Below are 15,497 nucleotides of genomic sequence, written 5' to 3' on the forward strand. Positions count from 1 at the left end.
TTTCTTGCTTATTCCACATCAAGAATGGAATGAGCATTGTCTGTGTGGTACCTGTGAGGTGCCCCAAATGTTTTTCTAAAGTATGGAAACAGGCATTGGTGCCATCTTCAGTAAAGGGCTCTTTTTGATGACAAGATTCTGGAGCCTACTGCTTTTGTGTGCACTGTTTTTCAGAACGAAAGCACCTCAATCAGACTGCGAAATGAGGCAAGCTTACTCCACCCCTCACTACAAACAGCCAAGCACCAAGCTCAGGGAGAGGACGTCTCCCATGGAATATAATATGGAATATCCCATGGATATTCCCATTTGGAATATCCCATGTTAATGGCTGTTACTGAACACAGGACAGAGTGGGATCTTGACACCCATCACTTGGTACCTCCTGAGTGAAATCCATGACTTCTTAGGGTACAAAAAGATATAATCAGAAATACAATAAGGGAAAAAAATGCCTACAAGGAGGAAAAAGGTTCTTCCAGTATTTCTATTCACTCAGAATATGTTTACTGTGGAAACGAGATGTTTAACTTCAATTCCCCAGGGCCCACCCATTATGAGAACAGCTCCAACCTAAAATCTTCGGCCCAACCACCACACAAACACTTCTTGGCTGGACCCCTTCCAACGCACTAGGGCTCTGGATGTCCACATAGTCATGAAACCAAAATGTCATGGCCTTTTGACTCAACCTGTTCTGCAGTCACAAGGGCTGCTCCAGATTGGACATGTGCAAGCTGAAGATACTACCCTGAAATACTGAATTTTTACATATCCCAAGAGGATCCTGGGATAAAAAAGAATTATGGTGAAAATTGATACACAGAGGGCCAAAGAAATTCATTAAGGATGAAAATTGGGTAATATTTAGAATAAACTGACTAGCATCATATATTAGCAAGCTCACTTGGTGAGGAACCAGAAGAACTTTTGTCGGCTTTCACAACAGGAGGACTCCAAAGGATGCCACTTGAGAGCAAGAGACCGACATTCTACCTAAAAGGAATTGAGTGAAACTTTGGATTTTGCAGTGCTTCTGCCCATTGTTTCAGTAACAGGGGCAGCAGTGACTGACATATGAGGAATGTGCTTCCAAGTGATGATTAAGGGATGGAAACGAGGAATTTGTGCACGATTTATTCAAAGGGCTTTTGTGTGCTGCTCAGGTCATGTCACAGACTAGTTCTTAAAAATGAGGGTACGTCTTACAATTAGGGGTGGGATTCCATGTGGCAACCCATTCTCTTGATTACTGCAGCCTTCTAAGCACTGAGGGCTCAAGGACAGGAGGTATAGCTGTCTTCTGGAATAGCAGACTGTGAGAGCGCTCCATTGGCTTAGGAGCTGCCTGGAGACTTACCTTCAATCCTTGGACTATGTTGTGTACCAGACCCCATGGTTTTGGAGTGTACCTGAAACCTTGTTAGATGAAAAGCAATGGGAGAGGAGTACAAGCTGAGTGAAAGTTCTGCATTCAAATGGGCACGGGTCCAGGCAAGGAAGGAGATATCTATCTTCTTTCCTCTTCCGCACACAGGAGGTGGGATCCTACCAAAATTCTGGCTTATCCCACACAAAGCATTCTCCTTGTGTCATAAAAAGGGCCAGTGGTGGAGCTGGGAATTGAACCCAGTTCATCAGAATGCGGATTAAAGCCAGGCATATCTGGAATAGCTGAAGGCAGAGGAAAGGCCTTCTCCGCCTCTCCCTGAGAACCTAGCTGTTCACCGCATCCTTAACTGCTCTGCCACCAGCTGGGGAGGGAAGGCCATGAAGTCAGGCTTCTCCTTAATTGGTCGTTCTTTCTGGACACAAACCAGGGCCAGGAGGCCTCTGGGGTTAGAGCTGATTCTATCTTTAGGAGGCAGAGATGGAATTTTGACTATAGCTGATAGTCTAGGTGACTTCAGCTCAGTACCAGGCATTCATCCTGGAGATATTTGTTTTTGCACCAGCACTGGAATGGTTGATGGTGTAAATTCTGGCTCAAGCACTAGGGCTGGTAGTAGAAATAGAGCTGGAACAAGCTCTAAACTCAGAGTCAGCCCTTGTTCTAGCTCTGCAGCTTGCTGTAACTCTGGATCTGGCACTGGAGCAGGACAAAGAGGAAGGTCCTAACATATAACTGACTTTCCATGTGTCTTTCCAACAACAGGGGGGGAAAAAAAACCTCACTTTCTTTTAAACAAGACCCAGCACATGAACTGCCCAATACATAGTTTTACCAGACTGCCGTTCCCCCTACCCTGTTGGTTTGTCTCAATAGGCACGAGGTGGTCCAATTGTACCATGAAGAGGGAGTCATGGTACTTCAGATCTAAGCAAGTCAGATTGACTTGTGAATATGCCACCTTTAGTTTTAACCAAGGACAGTGGCAGGAGTCACCAGTCATCCTGGAAGTGTTGATGTGACCAGGTACCCAAGAAGGGAGAGATGGTGCTAGGGGGAGTCATGTGTAGAGTCTGAGGCTTGTATTTTCATTTCACACCATACTTCCACAGCCCTCTACTTTGTGTCTGGGGACCAAAAGATGTCCCCAACCCCACTCCCAACCACTTTGTGGGAGTCCTTGCCATGAAAGTCCTAGTCATGGAGCGGGTCTAATGTTGATCCTATTTGAGTCTTGTCTTCCCACTGACAGTCATCTCCTGAAGGGCCTGGGCATAACGTACCACATCCTCTATGCAAATGAGCATCAGGATTGAAGTTTGAGGCCTATTTGTGAGATGGCTGCTCACCACACCTACTATTCTGGGTCACAGTTGTGGTAGTGAGGAGAAGTGGATATGGAGAGGAGCAGGCAGAGCAAGATGGGGCTATGGAAAGGACAGGTCTGTCAGGGTCTGTCAGGGCCTGACTCAACTAAGCCTCCCCTCTGCTTCCCAGGGGCCAAGGACCCCATTAACAGCTGACTTACTTGCTCATGCAGCAGCATCCCTAATATCTCAGCCACCATGGTAATCAAACATGTTAGATCAGAGTACTGTCAGTTACTCCCCAAGCACAGACCGTATACCATTCCACTGTGTCTTGTGGAGACATTAGGTCATCTTTCTAAGTTGAAAGAGCAGTCCCTTTTTAGTTGGTCCTATGTTTCGCCATCCCAGTTTGAAAATGGGAAGATGCACTCATATCTAGAGAAGGCCATGGAGGCATCACATCTAATACACGATGGTCATGACTGCTTATGATGTATATTGTGACTGACTTTCAGATTAGAATTGGACTGACTTTCAGACTAGGTAACAAAACACAAAGATAACATAATTTTTCCTACTTTTGCAACAAATATGTGAAAAATGTATTTCTACTCTACCACACAGCTGGGGGTTTGCTTGGGGAGGTCCAGATTGCTTTGGCAGTGGGCGTGTGAGATGCTCAGTGGGAAAGCCCTGGGAGAGTCCCAGGAAAGTCTCCAGATTTGAATCTGAGCTCTGATCCTGCCCCAATCATCTTGGAATCTTGTGTGTCAAAGCCATTCTGCTTTTTTTTCACCACAGACCAGCTCTGATAGTGTTGTTGACCTATCTCTAAGGAGATATACTAGTGGAACCTATCAGGTAGCACCTCAGTGCTCTCCTAGTGAAGTCTGCAAAGACGGTGCATGGTAGCTGGGCCAGGAATCAAGGATATGTCCGGACTATACCACTGTGGGGATACCCCCAAGAGAAAATCTGTTCCCCAGTTCAGGCACAATCATGCATCCACAAAAATCTCTAGTCAGGGAGGGAACAAGATGAAACCTCTAGGGTTCATGATTAATGTATGGGTAGAGGAACTCACCTTCTCATGCACCAGCTATGACTATGAATGACAAATGCAGCAGGCTTCCAATACCTAACTGCTTCCTCCTGTCCAGGAAGTTCTCTCCTCTCATCGCCTGCCTTCTCTCTCCTCAACAGACATATGTGATGTGGGGAAAGGGGTGTGGGGAAGCTCAGATGAGATCACAATTCTGTTCTGGCCTGAGATCACAATTCTGTCTTGGGCTAATATTCTGTGTTACCTTTTGGCGCTTCCTTCCAAATGCCTAGAGGCATCAGGGATGATGGCTGAACCAAGGTCTACAGTGAAAAAAAGCTTCTCCCTCAGGGCTTCCCTGAGCCCAGATCCTCTGAAACTAGGGATAAGACATTGCAGCGTCTTGCTTTTCTTAGTGTTTCCACTCAAGTAAGGTGGATAGGGGGTTGTCTGTGGATTGTGTGTTTGGTTACCACAATTCTAACTTCTGTTCAGGTCTATGAAAGGTAGTAGGGTCACTTTTTAAAGATGCCATTACCAATGCCCCTTCCTTCCATCCCCTTCCTTCAAATTCACCTGTGGGCTGTTGACGACTCCTCCCCCATGTTAACACCTTGACCATTCAAAATTAGCCTAATCATCCCTTTCACAGCTTTCTGAAAATATAATGAGGGTCCTAGCTTTGAGGAGACAGAGCTGCATTCAGACCTTTTTCTTACCAGTTCTGTTTCCTGGGAAAATCTCTGTGTTTCTTAGGTCCTTTCTAAGTGTCCAAGCTTGCACAGTGGGGATCAGGCTAGAGTTTACTTTCTAGGGACCTCATCAGGTGTATCTGAAGTAATATCTAGAACACCTATGGGATGGCGCCACGTGTATTAAGGCACAAAGTGAGCCATTGAAGAATTACAAGAAGGGTTTGTACTGTTACTCAAAACAGTCCTTGGTTATAGCAATGTGACATTGGGATAAATTCCCACTTGGCTCATTTTTCAAATGAGCACCATGAGGGGTTTTAAATAATGCAAATTCAGATATTGTCATCCTCTGGCATAAACCTGTTGAATTGTTTCCTGTTATACTTAGGATGAGACCCACGCATATCATCTTAGCCTATGAGGTGAGCTGCCTCCACAATGGCTTTCAGTGATCCCCACCCATGGTATACACATCCCTTGAGTGTTTAGAAATAGGCTTCTGATTAACAAAATACAGCCAGAGTGATGGGAGGTCATTCTAAATTTTAATTACAAAAAATTATCTCACTTCCTTCTTACTCCCTCCCATGTGTTCTTCCTCTTCATCTCTATCTATGTTTTTATCACTATCTCTCCGTCATTTCCCTCAAGTTGGGGAATCAAACCCAATGTTTGGAGCTGCTCTGTGTAGAGGCCCACATAGGAGGGAACCAACAGAGTGCCAAGGCCAACAGACAGAAAGGAACTTGGACTGTCTGTCCAAACTGCATCCTATATCCTTTGAGTGATACTGAGAACAAATCCTCCACCAGTGGAGCCTCAGCTGAGGCTGAAGCGCCAGCCTGTGAGCTACATCGGGGCAGAGACACTGAGCTAAGCCATACCTAGATCACTGGTCCACACAAATTGTGAGTTATTAAAATATATGTAGTCTTAAAATGCAATGTTTTGGGGCAATGTAGTCAGAAAGGAGACTATAACAGCCTACCAGGCCCAGAATGAGGTCCTGCCATGCTTTCCTTTCCCTCCTCTCTCCTGCCAGGTTCTCTCCTGGCCAACTTTCAGCCTCTCTGGCCAACTTTCTACACTCCTTTGGTCAAACCAACTTCTGGCTGTGAGTCTCAGCACCCATTGTGGCTTCTCTCTGACACACTGCTCCGAGACTTCTTCAGGGTGGCTCCCTCTTGTCATTCTGGTTCTAGCAAGATTCTCCTAGTGACACTTTAAGACTGCCCTCCCCAACCCTCCTTCATTGCACCCTGCAGTGTTTGCACTACACCACTTTCTCTTTTCCTTCACATATCTTTGCTTTTGTGCTCTTATCTATCTCCACTTCAGACTGTGACCTCCTGGCAAGCAGGGACAACTGGGTTACTTTCAACCCCTCACTTAGGCCCACTAGGATTCCTGGCACAGGGTGAGGGTTTGGCACAGAGTTGTTGAATGAACATATGGGAAGATCTTGTGCCCTCTTTCTACTTTTAACAAACTCAAATAGTGGAGGTGAACACTGCTGATAAAGGGAGATGCAAGTTGTTTCTGAGGCAGGGGGTGGGGAGAGACAGCCAAAAAGACCTCTGCCTAAAGGCACAGTGGGCTCTAGAAGTTTAAGGTGTATAACATAATGACTTGGCATATACATATTGTGTAATGGCTACCACAATAACTTTAGTTAACATCCACCACCAAAAATAAATATATACATTTTCCTTTGTTATATTTTAGGATTTACTACCTTAGCACCTTTCAAATATATCACATAGCATTAATAACTTATAGAATGTTGTATGTTATATATCTCCACAAAACTGAACAACAACAACAACAACAAAAAAAAAAACCACAGAAAACAATAAAGGAAAAAACTGCCCCAAAACTCAGTGGACATAAAAGACATGAGCCTGCCTTCCTCCTGGAGGTCAGCACCAGCACTGCATCCTAGGCAGAAACGCAACCAAAAACAGGCATCTTTATTTCAGTGTCTGCATAACAGAGACTCTTCAGACCCCTAGGGTAAAGGAGCAGGACCTGAAAACTTCCAGGGCTGTGAGAAGGACATCAAGAACCTCCATTGCTCTCTGATTCCTATCCACCCCCACAATGCCCTCTTTACTTGTGAGACATCCTAACTTACTTCCAGATGAGAACTCTGAGGGTACAACAAGCACTGATCTTGTCCTTAGACACTGGTATGAGTACACAGTACTCTGGCATATTCTTCTTTATCCCAAGCTCTTATCCACACAATCCCTGAAGCCTCTGTCAGTTCTAAAGGATGGCCAGGGAGTGTAAATCATTTTCTCAGGTTCTCAGTGCACAGTGAGTCATCACTGGAGATCCAAGGCCATTAGGAACTTTATGAGCATATGAAATCCTTACAGTCACCAACAGGAAGGAAGTTACTTTATATAGGAGGACACTGAACTTTTTATCATATACCCAGTCTACCCAAGGCAAGATGGTCTCATCTTAGCTCCAGGTATCCACAGATGTGGAAGACAAGACCCCAGTCCTGACTTCTTCAGGCTGGGCCAGGGACAGCCCTGAACTAGGTAGAAATCTAGAAGTGTAGGGATCCCCTCCCCATTTTTGAGCTCCCAAGCATGAAGCCAGGAGAATGGATACCCCTGTTCCATGGAAGAGCTGCTTTCATGCTCTTTATCCTCTGCCTCATGTCACTTACCTGGTTTCTACTCTTCCTTGATTGTACCTTCATGGTCCTCACTTGAGAAGTCAATATGAGCTCTTGTGCCTGTGTACATGTGAGGATGCAGGGATGAAAATAACCCCATATGGGGAGGCAGTGGGCAGGGTTCCTAGGATCTTAGGGTCTCTCATTTCTAAAATAAACCTGAAGGGAAGGGTTGAGACTTGACCAAGGAAGCTGGAGCTTGGCCTAATCTTCAGATAACCTCCTGTGGGATGAGTCAGTACCTACTTCTTTCTGGGCCACAATTTCCCAATTGTACATCAGGATTTAAGATGTGGAACAGCATAAGCAAGTGATCAGCCAGGGTAAGTTTTCATGCTCAATTAGTACTGAATGGGGTGTCAGTGTGGGGCGCTGCTCAGGTAAGCATAGGTACAGAATGCTTATTATCACAGGGGTGCATTAGGGGACAAGCCAATAGTCAACAAGGCCTCATTTCAAGACTGGTAGACAACAAAAGCCAGGTGCCCTTCTGAGGAGAGATTAGGCATGTTGTGCATGCATAGACAGCATATCCATCCCTTTGGTCATGAAGTAAGTCTCAGTGCCCTTGCCCCCTCCTCGTCCAATGACATTCTTTCTCTTTCTATTAGAAAATAACATAGATGTTGGCCATGTAAAAGCATCAGATATGAGAATTATCCAATCTGCCTTCACTCTTATCTCTGCCACTATGCACAGGGGAATATGTCCCAGAGAAGTGACCTCTCTTGTCCAAGGTCACACAGGAGAGAGATACTCCTTTTTCATTAGGAAACAACAACAACAACAAAATCCTAAAGGAAGGTTATGCAACTTAATCTTGAAATTCCCACTATGGCAGTTCTTACATTATCTGTCTTTTTGCTCCAACATCTTAGCATGTGGTCCCTATCATCAGGGCTGTCCATGGACCAGGATGGCAGTTGGAGCTTCAGGCTGGACCAACCACCCTGTCTTCATTTCAGACATCAGGCAGGAGAGAAGGAGAGCAAAGCAGGCCCTCCCAGCTGTGTCATTTCTGTTTGAGCAGCCTCCCCAAAGTCCCACAACATGCTTCTGACCACAAAAAATCGACCTGAATTTCATCTGGTCACTCCTGGCTTCAGTAGACATTGGGAACATTGCCTTGTAATTTTCTGAATGGCTGCCTGAATAGATTAAGAGATAATGGAAAGGTGGAAACTACCAGAAGTTGAAGAGGAGAAGAGGATGTTATTGTCACACAAACTGGGCTTTTGTTCACTTTCCATAGCCTCTCTTTTCTATTTCTTTATCCAGCCACAGAAATAACAAAAGTCTTGCTTTGAAAGCAGAAATTTGAGTGGAATCCCTGCTTTCTGTTCCCACCTGAATGACCAGAGGCACTAGATGGCTTCCATCTGACTGTTACTTGTAAGTAGTTCTAAGCAAATCCTTTCTATTTCATACAAGGAGTGGGATGATTCTAAGGTTGTAGCGCCTGTTAGGTAGACACCGTGTTCCTAAAGAGCTGAATCAAATTAGGTTTCTATAATTCAAAATAATACAATGTTTTGACACTTTTTATTTTCCAATAATATATACTTAGAACCTACCTGGTGCATATTATTAGTTATGATAATCTTCACAAAACAGAATAATTGTGAATGGTAAATAGTCAAATAATCAAATGGTAAATAGTCAAATGTTATAATTAACTAAACATTGATGGAATTAAAAATGTATCTGGATGTGTTTTGATAAGAATTATAAAAGTCAGGGAGGTTGACTTGGTAGAAGTAACAACACCTAAACAAAACATAAAATAGGAGAATCTGTAGATCTGTAGTCAGTACATGATCATGTGTATTAAAAAATCAATCCAGTGGTGCCTGGATGGCTCAGTCAGTTGAGCATACAACTTTAGCTCAGGTCATGATCTCATGGTGCATGAGTTAGAGCCCTGCATTGGGCTTGTTGCTGTCAGTGAGGAACCCACTTTAGAACCTCTGTACCCCCCCTCCAACTCTCTCTGCCCTTATCCCACTCATGTTCTCTCACTCAAAAATAAATTAAAAAAAAAACATTAAAAAAATCAATCCACTTGCGTAACCTATATTAACAGGGCAGTAAAAGATTCAATCAATTAAAAATAACAGTGAGTAAACTAAGATTGTTTTAGTGTGATATTCACTATACATTGTGGTATAATGAGCATACAGTGTTATATTAGTTTCAGGTTCAACAAGTCTGTATAATTATATACTTGGTGATCACCACGATAAGTGCAGTCACCATCTGTCACCAAACAACGTTACAACTATCTTATTGACTATCTTGCCTGTGCTATACTTTTCATGTCTGTGATTTATTTATTCTGTAACTGGAAATCTGGACCTCTTGATCCCTTTATCAACTTCACCCATCCTCCCACCCACCTCCCCTCTGTTGTTTTTTGTATTTAAAAATCTGTTTTTTGTGGGTTTCTTTCTGCTTTGCTTGTTTTGTTTCTTTATTTTTTAATATAATTTATTGTCAAATTGGTTTCCATACAACACCCAGTGCTCATCCCAAGAAGTGCTCTCTTCAATGCCATCACCCACTTTCCCCTACCCCACCCACCATCAACCCTCAGTTTTTTCTCAGTATTTAAGAGTTTCTTATGGTTTTCCTCCCTCCCTCTCTGTAACGTTTTCCCCTTTCCCCTCCCCCATGGTCTTCTGATAAGTTTCTCAATATCCACATATGAGTGAAATTATATGGTATCTGTCTTTGACTGACTTATTTCACTTAGTATAATACCCTCCAGTTCCATCTATGTTGTTGCAAGTGGCCAGATTTCATTCTTTTTCATTGTCAAGTAGTATTCCACTGTATACAAAAACCACATCTTCTTTATCCATTCATCAGTTGATGGGCATTTAGGCTCTTCCCATAATTTAGTTATTGTTGAAAGTTCTGCTATAAACATTGAGGTACATGTGCCCCTATGCACCAGCACTCCTGTATCCCTTGGGTAAATTCCTAGCAGTGCTATTGCTGGGTCATAGGGTAAGTCTATTTTTAATTTTTTGAGGAACCTCCACGCTGTTTTCCAGGGCAGCTGCACCAGATGGCATTCTAATCAACAGTGCAAGAGGGTTCCCGTTTCTCTACATCCTCACCAGCATCTATAGTCTCCTGATTTGGTCATTTTAGCCACTCTGACCAGCATGAAGTGGTATCTCAGTGTGGTTTTTATTTGTATTTCCCTGATGAGGAGTGATGTCGAGCATCATTTCATGTGTCTATTGGACATTGGGATGCTTTCTTTGGAAAGCACCTGTTTTTCAGGTGTGGAGTTTGGTGAGTTCTTTTTTTTTTTTTTTTTTTTTTTACATTTTATTTATTTTTGAGAGAGAGAGAGAGAGAGACAGAGCACAAGTGGGGGAGGGGCCGAGAGGGAGACACAGAATCTGAAGCAGGCTCCAGGCTCCGAGCTGTCAGCACAGAGCCCGATGCGGGGCTTGAACCCACGAACCGTGAGATCATGACCTGAGCCGAAGTCAGTTGTATGACTGAGCCACCCAGGCGCCCCGGTGAGTTCTTTATAGATTTTGGACACTAGCCCTTTATCCGATATGTCATTTGCAAATATCTTCTCCCACTCCATCAGTTGCCCTTTAGTTTTGTTGATTGTTTCCTTTGCAATGCAGAAGTTTTTATCTTCATGAAGTCCCAATAGTTCATTTTTGCTTTTAGTTCCCTCGCTTCTGGAGATGTGCCTAGTAAGAAATTGCTGCGGCTGAGGTCAGAGAGGTTTTTTTCCTGCTTTCTCCTCCAGGGTTTTGATGGTTTCCTGTCTCACATTCAGGTCCTTTATCTATTTTGAGTTTATTTTTGTGAATGGTGTGAGAAAGTGGTCTAGTTTCATCCTTCTGCATGTTGCTGTCCAGTTCTCCCAGCACCATTTGTTAAAGAGACTGTCTTTTTTCCATTGGATATTCTTTCCTGCTTTGTCAAAGATGAGTTGGCCATACTTTTGTGGGTCCAATTCTGGAGTCTCCATTCTATTCCATTGGCCTATGTGTCTGTTTTTGTGCCAATACCATGCTGTCTTGATGATTACAGCTTTGTAGTAAAGGCTAAAGTCTGGGATTGTGATGCCTCCCATTTTGGTTTTCTTCTTCAATATTACTTTGGCTATTTGGAGTCTTTGGTGGTTCCATACAAATTTTAGGATTGTTTGTTCTAGCTTCAAGAAGAATGCTGGTGCAATTTTGATTGGGATTGCATTGAATGTGTAGATCGCTTTGGGTAGTATTGGCATTTTAACAATATTTATTCTTCCAGTTCATGAGCACGGGATGTTTTTCTGTTTGTGTCTTCTTTCATAAGCTTTCTATAGTTTTCAGCATACATCTGAAAACATCTTTTACACCTTTGGTTAGGTTTATTCCTAGGAATTTTATGCTTCCTGGTGCAGTTGTGAATGGGATCAGTTTCTTTATTTGTCTTTCTGTTGCTTCATTATTAGTGTATAAGAATGAAACTGATTTCTGTACATTAGTTTTGTATCCTGCGACTTTGCTGAATTCGTATATCAATTTTGCAGAGTTTTGGTGGAGACTATCAGGTTTTCCATGTATAATATCATGTCATCTGCAAAAAGTGAAAGTTTGACTTCATCTTTGCCAATTTCGATGCCTTTGATTTCCTTTTGTTGTCTGAATGCTGATGCTAGGACTTCCAACACTATGTTAAACAACAGTGGTGAGAGTGAATACCCCTGGCGTGTTCCTGGTCTCAGGGAGAATACTCTCAGTATTTCCCCATTGAAGATGATATTAGCCGTGGGCTTTTTATAAATGGCTTTTATGATGTCGAAGTGTGTTCCTTCTATCCCGACTTTCTTGATGGTTTTAATCAAGAAAGGATGCTGTATTTTGTCAAATGCTTTTTCTGCATCTATTGACAGGATCATATGGTTCTTATCTTTTCTTGTAATAATGTGATGTATCACATTGATTGATTTGTGAATATTGAACCAGCTCTGCATCCCAGGAATGAATCCCACTTGATCATGGTGAATAATTCTTTTTATGTGCTATTGAATTCGATTTGCTAGTATCTTATTGAGAATAAAGAAGGAGGTATGGAAACAGAAACAAAGATAAAGTTACCCAGACAGAGAAACTAAAGGGCTTGATTATTCCAGACAGAGAAAGGAAAGTAAAGAAGTAGGTGTAGAACATATATCAAGAGAATGGATTAAAAATGTCTGCTTAAGCAAACCAACAGAGTAACCAGACTAGAGGAGGGAAGAGATTTGAAAGAGAAAAGGAAGGAAGAATATAAATAACAAGAATTGTCTGAGAATTAATCCAGGCAATGCAGCAGTGCTGGTCTGGAGAAGGGGGCTGTCTGGTTCCTCAGTGTCTATCCCACCCCAGTACATACAGTTACCTGGCACAGAGGAGTGTGGTTTGGTGTAGGGTCTCACTTCCACTGTGGACTCTATGAACTGATCCCTGAGGCCCCACGTTGCTGGTGGTGGGAAGAAAAATGACGACCACCCCGCAGTCTCTTCTCCACAGACCTGGTGTCCCAAATCACTCTGTTCAAGCTGTTCTCACTGTGCTACGGGTGCAGAGGACGCAGTCTGCCTCACTCCTCCAACTCCCGTGCCCCAGTGCTTGGCTAGGATTCAAACCCCCCCTCTCTGTGCACCCTGATACTGGGGAAATGTCTCTCCATGCCACCCAATATGTGGTCCCAGCTGGTTTTGTCTTATCCTGCAGCCCTTCAGGAAGGGGACCGCTTTCTCCTACTGCAGACAGCGCCCTGACCTAGCCAACCAAGCCTGGGGTTGGCTCCCCTCCTCCCCAGGTGTGCGAACAGGGCAGCCAGCTCCAGTCTGGAGAAAGTCCCACAGTTAGAGATGGGATCCCTCTCTGTCCCAATCGGAGGTTTATCTCTTGTCCACATACAGCCTTAAGCTTCCCCAGACTCTCTTTCTCTTCCCTTTGTCTCTCCACAGAAGGGGATCCCTTCCCTCTGTGCCAACGTGGCCCATTGTATCTCTCCCAGTTCATAATCACCCACCTATGGCCCCTCAGGTTGTCCCAGTGTCTCCCTGGTAGCAGCTTAGTCTCTTTTCCTCCTAGACTCAAAGTCATTTGGCTTCAAACTTCAAAAACTTTTCTGTGTCTTGACTGTTGAAAATAATGCCTTCTGAACATGGAGATGCAGAGATTTCTTGGACATATTGTTTTGTTTGCTATGGATATGTTCCCAGAAGTGGATTTGCTAGATTATGTTCTATTTTTAATTTTTTGAGAAATCTCCATACTATTTTCCATAGTGAGTGTACCAACTTTCTATCCCCCCAATAGTGGACAAAAGTCCCCTTTTCTCCACATCTTCACTAGCATTTATCTCTTGTCTTTTTTATGATAGCTATTCCAATTGATGTGATGCGATATATCAATGTGACCTTGGTTTGCATCTTTCTGATGGTTAGCTACATCAGGCACCTTTTTATGCACCTGTTTGTCTTTGTTTATACTCTCTGGGAAAATGCCAGAGCACTGTACACTGCATCTGGGGTCCATGGACAAGACCAGTCTGCACTGAACCTTCAGGGTCCTAATTGGATATACAATGGTGGGTGCAGAATCACTCTTCTGGCTGAGGTGAGGGTGATGTATTAGTAAAGAGGACACCATGGGAGTGGACAGGAAAAAGAGTAAAAGGAGGCATCTGAAGTCCTTTGCTTTGGAAGCTGAAGGTCCTGTTCTTTTGCCCACGTGACTCTGGAAAGCCACTGCCTTGAGGATACCCAAATAAAGGTATCCCTTTTTTTGGTGGTATGCCTGCTTGGGGCTATAATGCTAGAGCTGGAGAACAGAATTCAAGAATATTCTTCCATGATACCTAGGGTGTTCTGCTGGAGGAACTGGAGCATGAAAAGTCATGTACAGGCCATTGTGGTTGTCCTCCTGCCCAGAAACAACTTGAAACTGTTAGCAGCATTTCTCTCTTCAGTGTATGTGGTTAAAAGGGGAGATGGGCTCTAAGACCTTGTCATTTATTTATTAACTATGCACTAAGCTTTTAACCTGATGCCAGTACCTTGTTGGGCCCATGTGTGGAGCTGAAAATACCAAGAGCTACCTGCCTTCCAGGAACTCACAGTCTAGAGATAGGCAATAGCACAAAAGCAAAGGCATGTGAAAGAAAAGAGCAAATGATGTGTGCTATGAATGAAGGCTGGAGAGTCATTGGGTAGGAAGGTATGAAAGGCCTCACTGGGGATGACATTGCTAAGAACAGAATGACAAAAGGGAACTAGACTTGAACAAGTCATCGTGCAGTGTGTCAGGAAGAAGCTACACTGCTTCACACACTCACTAACAGAAGCCAGTTTGTCCAGAGGAGGTGAAAAAGGCAGCCAGTGTGGCTGGAGGGAAACTAGGAGGAGAGCAAAGGGGAGGGAGGAGGGGCAGGGAGAAGTGCTGAGGCCTGGTAGAAAGTTATCTGTTGCTCTTCTGTTACTGCATTGTCCCAATACCTTGCACTGTAAAACACATATATTTAATACCTCACATGTTTTTTTGTGGATGAAGAAACCAGGCACATATTAACTTGGTTCCCCAGCCTCAGGGTATGTCAGAAGCTGCAGCTGTGGCCTCAACTGAGGCTAGATTGGAAGAAGATTTTCTCCCAAGTTGACTCATATGATTCAGGATGCCATTTGGACTCAGAGCCTGGGTTCCTATGTGTCTTTCAGCCTGGACACTGCCTCAGTTCTCTGCCATCTGGGCCTCTATATAATGGCAGCTCAAAACACTACTTGATTTTTGGTTCAGGGATAAAGAAAAAGGTAAAGGGAAAGAGGAGAGAAATGGTACATGAGAGGAAGTAACTAGGAAGTGAAAGACTATTTGAAATTGAAACGTAGACATGACTTTCCATCACATTGGCTGTATCCTATTGGTCAGAAACCAGTCTCTAGCCACTTAGCAGTTACAAAACAATATACCACAAGTCAGCATGGGGAGCCATTGTGGAGGCTGCCCCCTCATAGATTGAAATGAGACAACTGAGTCTCATTCTAAATACAACAGGAAACAATTGGTTTTACTACCATTCCACCCCATCATGGAACCCGTATTAAAATAAGGCCAAGAGGAAGAGTGACTGTTCCATTACTACACTGATGTCTCTTTTGAATAGTACTCCATGCCACATCCCACCCCTTTTTTTAATTCTTCCATACTTAATTTTGGGCCTCAGATACACTGGATAACAGCCCACACATATTATCAATCTTATCCATTTACACCCGATGAGGCTCCTAGGAAGTATATTCTAGCCTGATCCCAACGTGCACGTTAGGAAACTATGGAATACTTGAGAGACACATTGA

Source organism: Acinonyx jubatus, chromosome A3, assembly GCF_027475565.1.
Source record: "Acinonyx jubatus isolate Ajub_Pintada_27869175 chromosome A3, VMU_Ajub_asm_v1.0, whole genome shotgun sequence".
Lineage (NCBI taxonomy): Eukaryota > Metazoa > Chordata > Mammalia > Carnivora > Felidae > Acinonyx > Acinonyx jubatus.